Source organism: Schistocerca nitens, chromosome 7 (genome assembly GCF_023898315.1).
Source record: "Schistocerca nitens isolate TAMUIC-IGC-003100 chromosome 7, iqSchNite1.1, whole genome shotgun sequence".
Classification (NCBI taxonomy): domain Eukaryota; kingdom Metazoa; phylum Arthropoda; class Insecta; order Orthoptera; family Acrididae; genus Schistocerca; species Schistocerca nitens.
Genome location: NC_064620.1, coordinates 61,904,528 through 61,918,477, shown reverse-complemented (window position 1 = coordinate 61,918,477; position 13,950 = coordinate 61,904,528).

Genomic DNA, 13,950 nt, shown 5'->3' with positions numbered 1-13,950 from the left:
TACCACTTCGTCTTAAACCTCACGATCTAAGTTAGGGACAGCTTCACCTTTACTGTGTTTGTATGAATCTCCAATTTTAGCCAATTTGATGTTTGATATTTCCTGTGTCTCTTTTACTATTCTGCGTTTAATCTTAATAAACCATATTGTTATTTTGGACAGAACTTTCTTTCTGTTAATCAATAGAGCAACCCTATCATTCCTCACTATGCTAATGAAACCTTTGTTTATTTAACTTATTTATCAAATTAAATTATTGCAGGTGCCAAACTCTCTTCTACTCCACTAGCAGGGTTGATTAGAGTCAGTTCGCGTATTTGTTTTATCCTTGTGCAACAGCAAAAGTCGGAGTTAGAATAGGGGGGGCTTAGAGCATGATTTACACATGTGGATTCTAGTAGAATTTAGTGATAAATACACTACTAGCCCCGGCACCTCGCAAGCCAACACCGTGTTACGAATGGAGGGCTAAATGCACGCGTTTTAGCTCACGCAGGCTGGCGTGAGGAGGGAAGAACTATACTTACGTGAGGTCTGGAACATGACAAGGAATTAGAATTCAGAAAGCGGACATAATTAGTTTGATACTTAACTTTAATCTATTAATGATGAACGTCGCTCTTGACGGTACATGATTCACAATATTATCTTTTCAGAATACATTCATGGTAACTGAATATGGCGCCTTGGTAGATCGTAGCAAATGACGTAGCTGAAGGCTATGCTAAACTGTCGTTTCTGCAAATGAGAACGTATGTAGACAGTGAACCAACGCTAGCAAAGTCGGCTGTACAACTGGGGCGAGTGCCAGGGAGTCTCTCTAGACTAGACCTGCCGTGTGGCGGCGCTCGGTCTGCAATCACTGATAGACGCGAAACACGGGTCAGACGTATACTAACGGACCGCGGCCAATTTAAAGGCTACCACCTAGCAAGTGTGGTGTGTGGCGGTGACACCACAGTTTGTATCTGGCTTTTATAACGCAATAAATTGTTTTCGAAGAAACTGACTGTTTTCGTCGTATAACAATAGTTCTTACTCCGATAAACAATAAATTTCATTTGACATTACGTAAATTAAATATAGAAAATATCGAAGCCCACGTGCCGTTAATTAGAAACGATATAAAACAATGAAAACAAACTATATTTCATACAGACACAAAATCATTTGCCTATATATTTTTGTAAACTGAGATCTGCAAGATGATGAAGTTTCGTACTGTAATACTTTCACACAAAAGTTCGCAAAAGTGTTTTACTAAATTATAAACAGATTTGGAAAAGAGTATAATTTAATGAATATTCAGAGCACAGTGTACTTACATAAAGATCACGAATCTCGTACGTTACAGTCGAAATCAGAATAAGCATTGCCGAAAAACGAGATAGAATTGCAAATTTCCGTAAACTCAGGATCGTACCGTAAGCTTAGAATGATCTAGAAACCCCTAAATCTTGATTTGTTATAATCCTCCATGTCAACAGCAATTGATTCTGAAAAAGTCTGCCGCGCTAATCACAACTCGCGCTTTTCTGACATGACGTCCTGAAAAGTCATACCCTCCTGGATAGTCGAGTGCGTTAATGCGCAGCTTCCAGAATGTGGGGAGACGAGCCTGACCCAGATCGAAACCGGAGCTGGTGAGTCGGCCGTCTCGATGTGGTTTTTAGGCGGTTTTCACGTTCAACTTGATAAATACCGTGCTGGTACCCACATTCCGCCTCATATATATATACTCTACCCAAACATTTAAGAGACGTTTCCAAACTTGATCATGGGGTTACCTCTAGACGCAGACAGAAGGAGTGTATAAATTCCGTCCATGTGCGCGTGGTGGGGTCGGTAAGGGAATCCGGCCATGATCTACCTTTAAGTTTGTTTCAACTCATGTGAGCAGACCCTGTAGAAGAAACTTGATAAGGTAAAGAAGAAGAAGAAGAAGATAAGAAGAAGAAGAAGAAGATGATGATGATGATCGGGAAAACCCATGGGTGAGGGCAACCAGAGAAATGCAGTATTTCTGACTTCCGAACAGCATTACACTCACAGCCACGCAAAAGCTTATTAACGAATATGATCATATGGAGTGTCAAAGGAGACTGGTGACAGGGTCGGGGATTTCTTAGTAGGGAACACACTGCCTCTTATCTTGGGTGAGGAGCCATGGACAGAAGCAGGACAACTGCAGGCGTGGCTCACGAAACTATGTTCATTTAGAAAGGCAAAGGTCCCGAGTTCGAGTCTCGGTGGGGCACACAGTTTTAATCTGCCAGGAAGTTTTATGTTCATTTAGTGTATTAATGACATGGTAGACGATATTAATACAAAATCTCATACTTTGCAGAGGATGCAGTTACCTGTAAATAGCCCGGCAAATATTTTGTCAGACCTCGATAAAATTTCAAAATAGTACAGTAGTTGGCAACTTCCTTTACATGTTCAGAAATGTGAAACTGTGCAAACCACAAAACGCAACAACTTTGTATCCTATTTTTACACATACAGACACTTTTGTTTCTGTGAACTGTCTGTTTCAAATATAAATAATGTTTGTGAACAGTGAATGTGTTAAACTGAAATTTAGCGCTCTCGAGGAAAACGAATGACGAAGAAGATGCTCAGTACAAGCACTACTTCATGGTTTGTTTTCCAGGAGCAATGAATCTGAGTTAATCACCGGAACTGCCACCTGAAGGCAGATCAGAAGCCACTGACACGCATCACAATTAAAAACAGAACAGTTTTGTGGCGAGTTACGTTGTGTTATTTTCTGTTGCATCCTATACCTATAATAACATAAATGAAACTGTTATAAGTCAACTCATCCCGTCTCCGAAGACGAGGTCGCTAACCCACGCTTCTGCGGCAGCGCTCGACTTGCAGATACGCCGGAACGAATTCCGGTGGTGGATGAAATTTTCAGTGGCAGTATTTGGCCGGCAAGGGCAGGAGGGATGGTGGCTTAAAGTACCTGATAACTGATCAGTGATCAGAAATCAATGTCCTGGATTAAATTCCAGACCTCTCCGCAGTCTCTGATGAAATGAGGGCATGATCACTGTTGATCCGTCCGTCGAGTGAGTGTGTTTACTTTGGCGGCTCCCTCGCTAAGCTATGACGGCGCCGGGTTTCACCCTCCTCCATCTCTCATTATCATCGTACAACACAGACTATCACTATATTATACTATACACACCATACACTCACCTATGCTCTATAAATACACATACGACACAACTGTCACATATCCTCAAGAAAAGAGGACCTTGTGCACGGAAGAAGTATTCCCTTTTAGCCAGACGGATGAACCCACCCCGTCGGATTTTGCAGCCAACAAAGCTATATATTATATATTTACAGTTTTAGTCAACACATGCAAATAACAACACGTGAGGATATGAAATGGAAATATTCACATAGGCTCTCTGGTAGCTAAAGTGGGTGTCGGACTTTGGCTCATTGTTAGGGTACTGGGAACATGGAATCAGTCTACGGAGGAGATTATCCAGTTTTATTGTTATTAACTGCTGTATGCCACTGAAACCTGGTAATGAAGGAAGGCAGGATTGGGTTACGATTGTGGACGGGGTTCGAATTAATTACTATTGGTTTGGTTTGCAATTTCACTCATTTATTTTAATAAATAATTTTTGAAAACAAGCCCATAAGGTCGCAATGAGACTTTTAAGGCACTTAATGACAGTCGTGGCTGAAGGTCTTTAACGCGAAAAATGGCAGTCATTTAAAATTTAACAAATACCTAAAATACAGACAGCCAATAATTTTGAAGACAAGCCAATGTGGTCGCAATCAGAATTTTAAGGCAAGTAACCACAATCACGGCTGAAGGCCCTTAGCGCCCACAATGGCAATTATTAAAAAAATTAACAAATATACTGTCAAACGGCGAATGGCATAGCGAAAGTTAATTTAAAAAAACAAACAACAGATCACCAAACAGATGAGACAAATGATGGTATAGCCTCACGTGTTCCAACATTTCTACGGAATCCAAACTGATCTTCCCCGAGGTCGGCTTCTACCAGTTTTTTCATTCGTCTGTAAACAATTCGTGTTAGTATTTTGCAGCTGTGATTTAGTATTAAACTGATAATTCGGTAATTTTCACATCTGTCAACACCAAGACACTTAGCTCGTGAAAAATTCAATCTTCGTTGATGACGCAGCTACTTGTACGCTGGAGGAGGAAAACTTCGTAACAGAAACCTCTCAAAGGATGTGACTTACACAACGAATGCTTCATGGACGGGATCAAGTATTGTACTTCAAATGCCGAAAGTTAAAAAAGTAATATGTACTGCGATCAAATGTGGCGGGAGAAGTGTGGCAGATATCTAATTGGGCGCAAAATCCAGTGGGTTCTGGGAGCTGAGTATACAATAATAAAATAATAACACAATAATAAATCACTGGGGCGAGTGACAGACGGTGCACCAGGAATCGACCTCTGAGTAGGTCACACCAAAAAGAGTTTCGCGAGCGAAGAGAAAGGCAGCCAAGAGTTGCACAAGATGGTTACTCGGACTAGCGGCAGTCTAATGAGCGACTAATGATAAGCTTGGTGAGGCTACCTGACATCCGACAAAACAAATGCAAGATGTAACATTACGCCAAAGCTGGAACCGGCGGTCTGGGCTCCACCCGCAGAATACTGTGCTTAGAGCAGGGCTTCACAACATACGTGCTCGCGGAGCAAGCTGTGAGCAGCAAGGCGCGAGCACGGAGCAGCGCGAGCACGCTACCCCCCACTACCGGACCAGAGCGGAGAGTGGGGAAAGTCACATGGGGCACACAACAGCTGCCGCCAGTCAATGTAAATCCGAGGCCACCTGCAGGGATATCACTCACGAATTATTACTGCGACAAATGAAACAAATAAAGGAGAATGTACACGTGCCACATAATTTTATTAGCTTAGTGTATGCCTCTAAATTCGCATTAATTTGTGAACTGTTACACAATAAAAGGTGTCACTGAAGTGTGGGATTCTCGGTTAGCTTGTACTTTTTGCCCTTTACAATTGTGTCTATGTTCGGAGTAATTGTTCTTGTGCATTTTAGGCACAGCGTGCAGTTTAAATTTCGATCAGACAATGCGTTTCTCAGGCGCGTCTTGTTACATTTCATTGTAGAGAACAGTTGTTCACAAACATACGTGGAACCAAACATTGACATTATTGTAGCCGTCAGTTTGCGCAAACGAGGAAATCTATCCTGAGGGAAGTGTCTGTAAAATTCCAAAATGTTTTTCTTGTTCTGAAATTTGTCTCTGTATTCTCTGTCACACTGCAGGTCAATAATTTCTTGCTGCAGCTCAGGACGAACCTCTTAAATATTCGCTGAATATGGAGAGAACAGATCAAAATCACTGTCTAGTGCTGTCAGATCTTGAAAGTGCTGATCAACTAAACTATGTGAATGACGTTCACAGTCTTTTTGAACATCTTGCATGGATGATAATTTAGGAAAATGAGCTAGGTTTCCTGTTTCCAGCTGACTCACCCAAAGTGTCAATTTCATTTTAAAAGCTCGTATTCGATCTATGAAATGAGTAATTAGCAGATCTTTACCTTGTAGTAAAATGTTCAAAGCATGCAGATGGCTAGTTAAATCTGCTAAGAACGCGAGATCACATTCAAACGTGCGCGCATTTCCCCTCCCTCCCCTCCCTCACTACTCCGCGACCTTGCACCTGCTCGCGAGCACGTGCCTGAGCAGACGCGAGTACTCGCCAGTTGTTAAGCCCTGGCTTAGAGCGTCCGGAACGAGAAGGAATGACTACCACTAAGGTAGAAGAACGCCAACCAACCTACAATCAAGGATCTGTCAAACATACACGTCTCACCGGACAGCGGCGGCAAGGCGAGGAAATGTACACTGCCGTTACATACACTAACTCCCAGGGCAGGTAACTGGGGCGTTAGCGGCCACAAGACAGAAAAATACCGCTGGTTGAACTTAACAATGTAAGAAGTTGAAAATAGTAAATAGTAATAGAAGATCAGGAAGGCTAATCAGATCCGCCTTCCCCAGGTACTCCACAGGCTGCCTTTCGCGGCGGACACTGCGAGCAGCAACGAACGCAAGTCACTGCAGAATCGCGAGATTTCACAATGGTGGAGGTTTCTCTACGCGAATTGCAATGCACTCAGACATACAGGATCCGGTTTCGACGAGGTCTTGCACCCTCGTGACCACTGCCCTTCGATCTGGCAGTCCATAAACGCCACCAGCGGTCCCGGCGTGTTGTCGTCTGCGCGGGCCTCGCTGCTCATGCGTCCCCAACCGAACTACCCCATCACACCACACGGAAGAAACACCGAGGTCGCCCCAAAGATAAGCAGCAGAACTACGTATCGATAAGCGCCGCTGCTGCCACAAGCGGACTGGCAACGCTTACGGAGCCGAGTGGCACCAGTGAACACGAGAAGAAGACAAACAACGCAACCATGCCAACTAAACGATACAATCTGGCAGAAACCTACACACGGCAACAATGCGAGCCTCAGCTCAAAAACAAGTAGAATCACGATGTAGAAATTAAATACTTCGTTGTGGCGATAGTGTTCTACGAGCAACAATACTTATATTGATGGTTCATCAGTTTATATCCAACATAGAAGGCGTCTTATTTCGTTCTTTTTTCTTCAGATCTTCTCTAGAGCTGAAAAAAAAGAATAAGGAATAAAACTGACGGTGGGGTATTCCTTCTCTTCTTTTTCTGCCTTTCACAGATTAAGCCTACCGATCTGTCCTGGCCTCACTTCCATCTTTTAACTCGTTCTCCTAAGTCCCTTTTTCTTTCGAGTTTGTATAGCAAGGCCGTCTTCGTAATCTTTTTGTCTTCTATTCGTTTCAGAGGTTTCTTCTACTTTTGTACATGTTCTGATGTTTTGTCATTTACTGAAAAAGTGTTTAGTTCTTGTCTAATCTTTTCATTAAGCAACCTGTTAAACTTAGTGCAACCGTTGACTGGTCGTAAAAATTTATTTTCGCCACCTGAACGTGGCTACAACCTTTTCTCTCCGAAACCCAAGTTTCACTGTCATACAGTAGAAAAGGTACAGCCAACACCTTACAAAATTTGATTTGTGTCTCTCTTCGTGTATTTTTTTGATGTTCTGCTTGTATTGCCACTTACCCTGTAATTTAATGTCTATATCTTTATCTACGTTAATAGTAATAGCCCCGCATATAATAAAAGTTTTGAAATTGTTCCAAAATTTGATCGTCAATCACAATTATGTTCCGAACTTTGTATTTCTCTTGAAATGTCATTGTCTTAGTTTTATTTACTACTAACTTAAAATTCTAATCGTTTCCAATCAAGTTTAAAATATGGATTGAATTTTTAGTTTGTCTTCGAAATCTGCCGTTAATACAATGTCGACAGCATATAATAGTAAAGTTACTGTATTTATTCTTGTTTGTGTAGATTTCTTCTTAAGCTTTTTCTTTCCGTTTTCAAATGGCATCGTCTGTAGAAATATAAAGAGTATGTGGTAAAGTACACTCTTGTTTCTCACCTTGGTTTATTAAAATATTTTCTCATGTGTCACTGGGATGTCAAGCATAAGATACATTATACAGGCTCTTGATGGCAGATTATTAAGGGATTTCGGTATCCAAATTTTGCCTTGATTTCCTAGTGGCTCTCTCTATCCACCCTGTCAAATGCTTTTTCAAAACTTGAAGCCAGGTAGATTGGCAAATGAAATTCTCTTCTTTTCTATATTATTTGTCGCATAGTAAATATTTGTCGCTTGTGAGCTATCTCTTACAAATCCATATTGTTCTTGTGCAAATAACATTTCTGTAATAATCACTAGTCTCTTTTTTAATACAGCCGAATATATTTTGTATGAGGTGTTTAACATACCGATACCTGTACGATCTGAGGTGTTACGAAATAAAAATTGTATCTACCGACAGAAGGAATCTCCAAATAAGCCAAAATCATTTAGAGCGCCAGCGTAATTAAGCTAGTAGTAGCTCTACAAAGGCCAACATATGGTGGCGACAGTTTACTTTGGAAGTGTTGTCGAGATAGAAATGAAAATTAGTTCACTTCAAAACTTACGAAATTTAGCCCTAGAATTTTGTGATATAAAAATATGAGTCAAAGTACATGAAATACTTTTTTAAGAGATATAAAAAATAAATAATGAATAGAAATGAAAACGGCAGTAATAAATAAATAAACGGACAGGCTTTTAAGATCGCACGTGAAAATATAACACCAATCTCAGATGTCTTCCTTGTGTCATTCACCTAAAATCTATTACTTAATGTAATAGGTTGCTGCTTCTTTCCTAAGCGTTTCGAAACACGTGTACTTCAGCGTTATTATATCCCCAAATACTAAGGTGCTACTAGTAGTCAGCCAGCTACCACCGCTGATTACAGGTTCAGTGAGATACGCAACCAAAGAAAACACTTCAAAATTTATACAGCAACAACTGGTGTAAAGTTTAGGCCAGTTCAGGGGTTGTATTTTGCTTCGCGCGTTTCGTAACAGCTGACGTCAGCATTGCCATCGTAACCGAATAGCAAATCAATCAAGTAGCTTCTTGCACTCACTGCAGGGTAATGATGGAGTTAAATCGGAATGTAAAACGTCAATACAGAGGCAGTGTCACTAATTAAACCCCGAATCTCGTAATGAATTACGAAATATAGTCTCAGACTTGCAGCATTATTTCAGAATTGTGGTCAAATTACTATACTTTGAATCCACTAGAAAGTGGTCACGTTTCAAAGTGAAAAATAGAACAAGTGCCGTATTCTTTCGGAGAAACTTGATTTTTATGGTATTTCAAGGTGCAATGAGTAAGCGATTCACTTCATATACGGGGCGTAGCAAGTGCAAATATTTTTAGATGTTTTGCCTTAATATTACACACATCAGTGTGTTGGTAGATTTTCCTCTACGTCGAACAGTCTTCACACGAAAACGACACAACTTTACTACCTGATGTTTTCTGCACAGACGTAACTGCACCACTTGTCAGTAAAGACTAACAGTTGTGCGTCCAAGCGTCCACTCTTCAACACGACCTGCTGCCCAGAAGAACAAGTATCAATGGCTTGGTCTTGCTACATGTACTAAGAGGTACTACCCAACCTAAAATCACATGTCCTGTAATAACTATAATTATTAGTCTCCAAATAACGTAAATGCTGATGTAATGTTGTTCAGTACATTGTACTCAGTCATGAAAAGCTGCACTTAGCCCCGTTACACCATGTATAACGAATATGAAGCAAACAGTCATGTTAGGTTTCCATTTGGGCAAAAATTAGTACTGTATTTCCACAGCAGTCAGTACTGTTCTTACTATGTGTAAATGTGTAAATGATCTTCCTTCTTACTGTGATGAGGCGGAAGTGGAGCTCTTTGCTGATGTTGCAGGTGTGGTTGTGAGTCAAAGAGAGATCCAACAATGTTGTTATTGTGTGTGGTCTTCAGTCCTGAGACTGGTTTGATGTAGCTCTCCATGCTACTCTATCCTGTGCAAGCTTCTTCATCTCCCAGTACCTACTGCAGCCTACATCCTTCGGAATCTGCTTAGTGTATTCATCTCTTGGTCTCCCTCTACGATTTTTACCCTCCACGCTGCCCTCCAATACTAAATTGGTGATCCGTCGATGCCTAATAACATGTCCTAACAACCGATCCCTTCTTCTAGTCAAGTTGTGCCACAAACTTCTCTTCTCCCCAATCCTATTCAATACCTCCTCATTAGTTATGTGATCTACCCGTCTAATCTTCAGCATTCTTCTGTAGCACCACATTTCGAAAGCTTCTATTCCCTTCTTGTCCAAACTGGTTATCGTCCATGTTTCACTTCCATACATGGCTACACTCCATACAAATACTTTCAGAAACGACTTCCTGACACTTAAGTCTATACTAGATGTTAACAAATTTTTCTTCTTCAGAAACGCTTTCCTTTCCAGTGACAGTCTACATTTTATATCCTCTCTACTTCGACCATCATCAGTTATTTTGCTCCCCAAATAGCAAAACTCCTTTACTACTTTAAGTGTCTCATTACCTAATCTAATTCCCTCAGCATCACCCGACTTAATTCGACTACATCCCACTATCCTCATTTTGCTTTTGTTGATGTTCATCTTATATCCTTCTTTCAAGACACTGTCCATTCCGTTCTACTGCTCTCCAAAGTCCTTTGCTGTCTCTGACAGAATTACAATGTCATCGGCGAACCTCAAAGTTTTTATTTCTTCTCCATGGATTTCAATACCTACTCCGAATTTTTCTTTTGTTTCCTTTACTGCTTGCTCAATATACAGACTGAATAACATCGGGGAGAGGCTACAACCCTGTCTCACTCTCTTCCCAACGACTGCTTCCCTTTCATGTCCCTCGACTCGTATAACTGCCATCTGGTTTCTGTACAAATTGTATGCAACAATAGAAGGAATAATAAATGAAACAACGAGAAAAATTGTACCCTGGTTTTCGGTTAACTGCCCACAGTTAACTGAGAAACTCGTAGTTTGTTAATACCGTACAAAGCAAGATGTATAATCAAAAGTAATAAGGGAGCACACGGGAAAGGAAATGCGTAAAACTGGCTGTTCAAAATTACTCGGGGTACGTAGTGATCAGAATTTGAATTGGAAATAACATGTTGCAAATTTTCTCGGACACTCAAGTTTGAGGCCGACCGATGTGGCCGAGCGGTTCTAGGCGCTTCAGTCCGGAACCGCGCTGCTGCTATGGTCGCAGGTTCGGATCCTGCCTCGGGCATGGATGAGTGTGATGTCCTTAGGTTAGTTAGGTTTAAGTAGTTCTATGTGTAGGGGACTGATGACCTCACATGTTAAGTCCCATAGCGCTTAGAGCCATTTGAACTCAAGTTTGGGAACATCCGCTCTACGTACAATTTCTGCTTTTAACAATGAAAGCATCAGGAAGTTGGTTTAGTTACCCTACTTCCATTCATTGACATGGAGTAATTTTATTGGGAATTATCTACATACGAGGGCTAATCGGAAAGTAAGAAACGATAGGTCACGAAATGGAAAACACAGTGAAAATCAAAACTGCTTTATTTGCAACAACTTCCAGCTACTTATCTCCATAGTCGCCGATCCGACTTAGACGTTTGTCGTAGCGTTGTACCTACTCTTCAATACTCTCGTTATAGAAGGCTGCCGCCAGTGCTTTCCGCCAATTCTCTACGCTGGCCTACAGCTCGTTGTTTGTGCCAAAATGGTGTCTTTATAGCCAGCGGTTCATGTGAGCAGAGATGAAACGCAGAGAGAGACAATTACGGGCTGTATTGTGGGTAATCAAACATTTCCAATTGAAAACAATGCAGGAGCATCTTCATTGCCCCTGCAGAATGCGGCCGAGAAGAAAACGCACGACAGTTATGTAATGTTGGCTGCATAGCTTCAGGCGAAATTTCTCACCAGGACCTCGTACTTGGCGGAAGACAGTATTGTTCTAGGTATCTTTATGTGCTCCCTGTGGGCTCAGAACTAAAAAGAACGACGTAACGCTATCGACAGGCATACTAGAGACACTGCACAACACACCTGTGCAAAACTTCATCGGATTTTCACTGTGGTTTCCATTTCGCGACCGATCGTTCCTTACTTTCCGAATAGCCCTTGTAGATATAAAGAATTCACTGCACAGAAATCTCATATGGGAATAACATACGGAGTCCATTCTCGAGCCTCATGTTTAAAAATCCCAGGTATAGCAACAACAACAATCACTTCACAATAAATTAATTCCCTTATGAACCAGTCGCTGTTTGAAAATAATTGTAGACATCATAACATGGATTGAAAATAGTTACCACTAACCTCAACTTAATTTTACTGCTCTACAGGAAGAAGTAAAATATTGGTTCAAATGGCTCTGAGCACTGTGGGACTTAACATCTGTGGTCATCAGTCCCCTAGAACTTAGAACTACTTAAACCTAACTAACCTAAGGACATCACACACATCCATGCCCGAGGCAGGATTCGAACCTGCGACTGTAGCAGTCGCGCGGTTCCGGACTGAGCGCCTAGAACCGCTAGACCACCGCGACCGGCAGTAAAATATTCAGCCATAAAAATACTTGACCGTGTTTCTTGTCAGAGGTGCTGCCAGATAATGAAAATTTAAAAATAAATTCCTATCGTTTCTGATTGACAACTCTCTCTATTCCACAAATAATTTCTGAACAGATAATACACTGGGGTGACAAAAGTCGTAGGACACCTCCTAAAGCCGGCCGCTGTGGCCTAGAGGTGCTAGGCACTTGAGTCCGGAACCGAGCTGCTGCTACGGTCGCTAGTTCGAATCTTGCCTCGGACATGGAGGTGTGTGATGTCCTTAGGTTAGTTAGGTTAAAAGAGTTTTAAGTCTAGGGAACCGATGACCTCAGATGTTAAGTCCCATAGTGCTTGGAGCCATTCCAACCATTTGAACACCTCCTAATATCATGTCCGACCTCCTTTTTCCCGGCATAGTGCAGCAATTCGCTGTGCCATGGCCTCAACAAGTCGTTGAAAGTTGTTACGGCGTAAAGTCAGCGCCGGCACGCCAGTCTGGAACGACAGGGAAGAGAAGGCTGTGAGATGAGGTCAGCCAATCGCACGCTGACCGACCTTCTTCCAGGACGACAACGCGACAGCAGCAGCCCCTACGTGAAGACGACATGAGCGCCGCACCCGAGTGGTGGGGGCGACTTCGATAGCAGCTTCAGTGTTAGCCACTTCGTTAGGAATACCAATTCGATTCTACACAGAGTACGCGAAAGAACTTGCCCCCCCCCCCCCCTTCCCCCTTCTAACAGCCGTGTACCGCAAGTCTCTAGAGGAACGGAGGGTTCCAAATGATTGGAAAAGAGCACAGGTAGTCCCAGTCTTCAAGAAGGGTCGTCGATTAGATGCGCAAAACTATAGACCTATATCTCTGACGTCGATCTGTTGTAGAATTTTAGAACATGTTTTTTGCTCGAGTATCACGTCGTTTTTGGAAACCCAGAATCTACTATGTAGGAATCAACATGGATTCCGGAAACAGCGATCGTGCGAGACCCAACTCGCTTTATTTGTTCATGAGACCCAGAAAATATTAGATACAGGCTCCCAGGTAGATGCTATTTTTCTTGACTTCCGGAAGGCGTTCGATACAGTTCCGCACTGTCGCCTGATAAACAAAGTAAGAGCCTACGGAATATCAGACCAGCTGTGTGGCTGGATTGAAGAGTTTTTAGCAAACAGAACACAGCATGTTGTTATCAATGGAGATACGTCTACAGACGTTAAAGTAACCTCTGGCGTGCCACAGGGGAGTGTTATGGGACCATTGCTTTTCACAATATATATAAATGACCTAGTAGATAGTGTCGGAAGTTCCATGCGGCTTTTCGCGGATGATGCTGTAGTATACAGAGAAGTTGCAGCATTAGAAAATTGTAGCGAAATGCAGGAAGATCTGCAGCGGATAGGCACTTGGTGCAGGGAGTGGCAACTGTCCCTTAACATAGACAAATGTAATGTATTGCGAATACATAGAAAGAAGGATCCTTTATTGTATGATTATATGATAGCGGAACAAACACTGGTAGCAGTTACTTCTGTAAAATATCTGCGAGTATGCGTGCGGAACGATTTGAAGTGGAATGATCATATAAAATTAATTGTTGGTAAGGCGGGTACCAGGTTGAGATTCATTGGGAGAGTGCTTAGAAAATGTAGTCCATCAACAAAGGAGGTGGCTTACAAAACACTCGTTCGACCTATACTTGAGTATTGCTCATCAGTGTGGGATCCGTACCAGATCGGGTTGACGGAGGAGATAGAGAAGATCCAAAGAAGAGCGGCGCGTTTCGTCACAGGGTTATTTGGTAACCGTGATAGCGTTACGGAGATGTTTAATAAACTCAAGT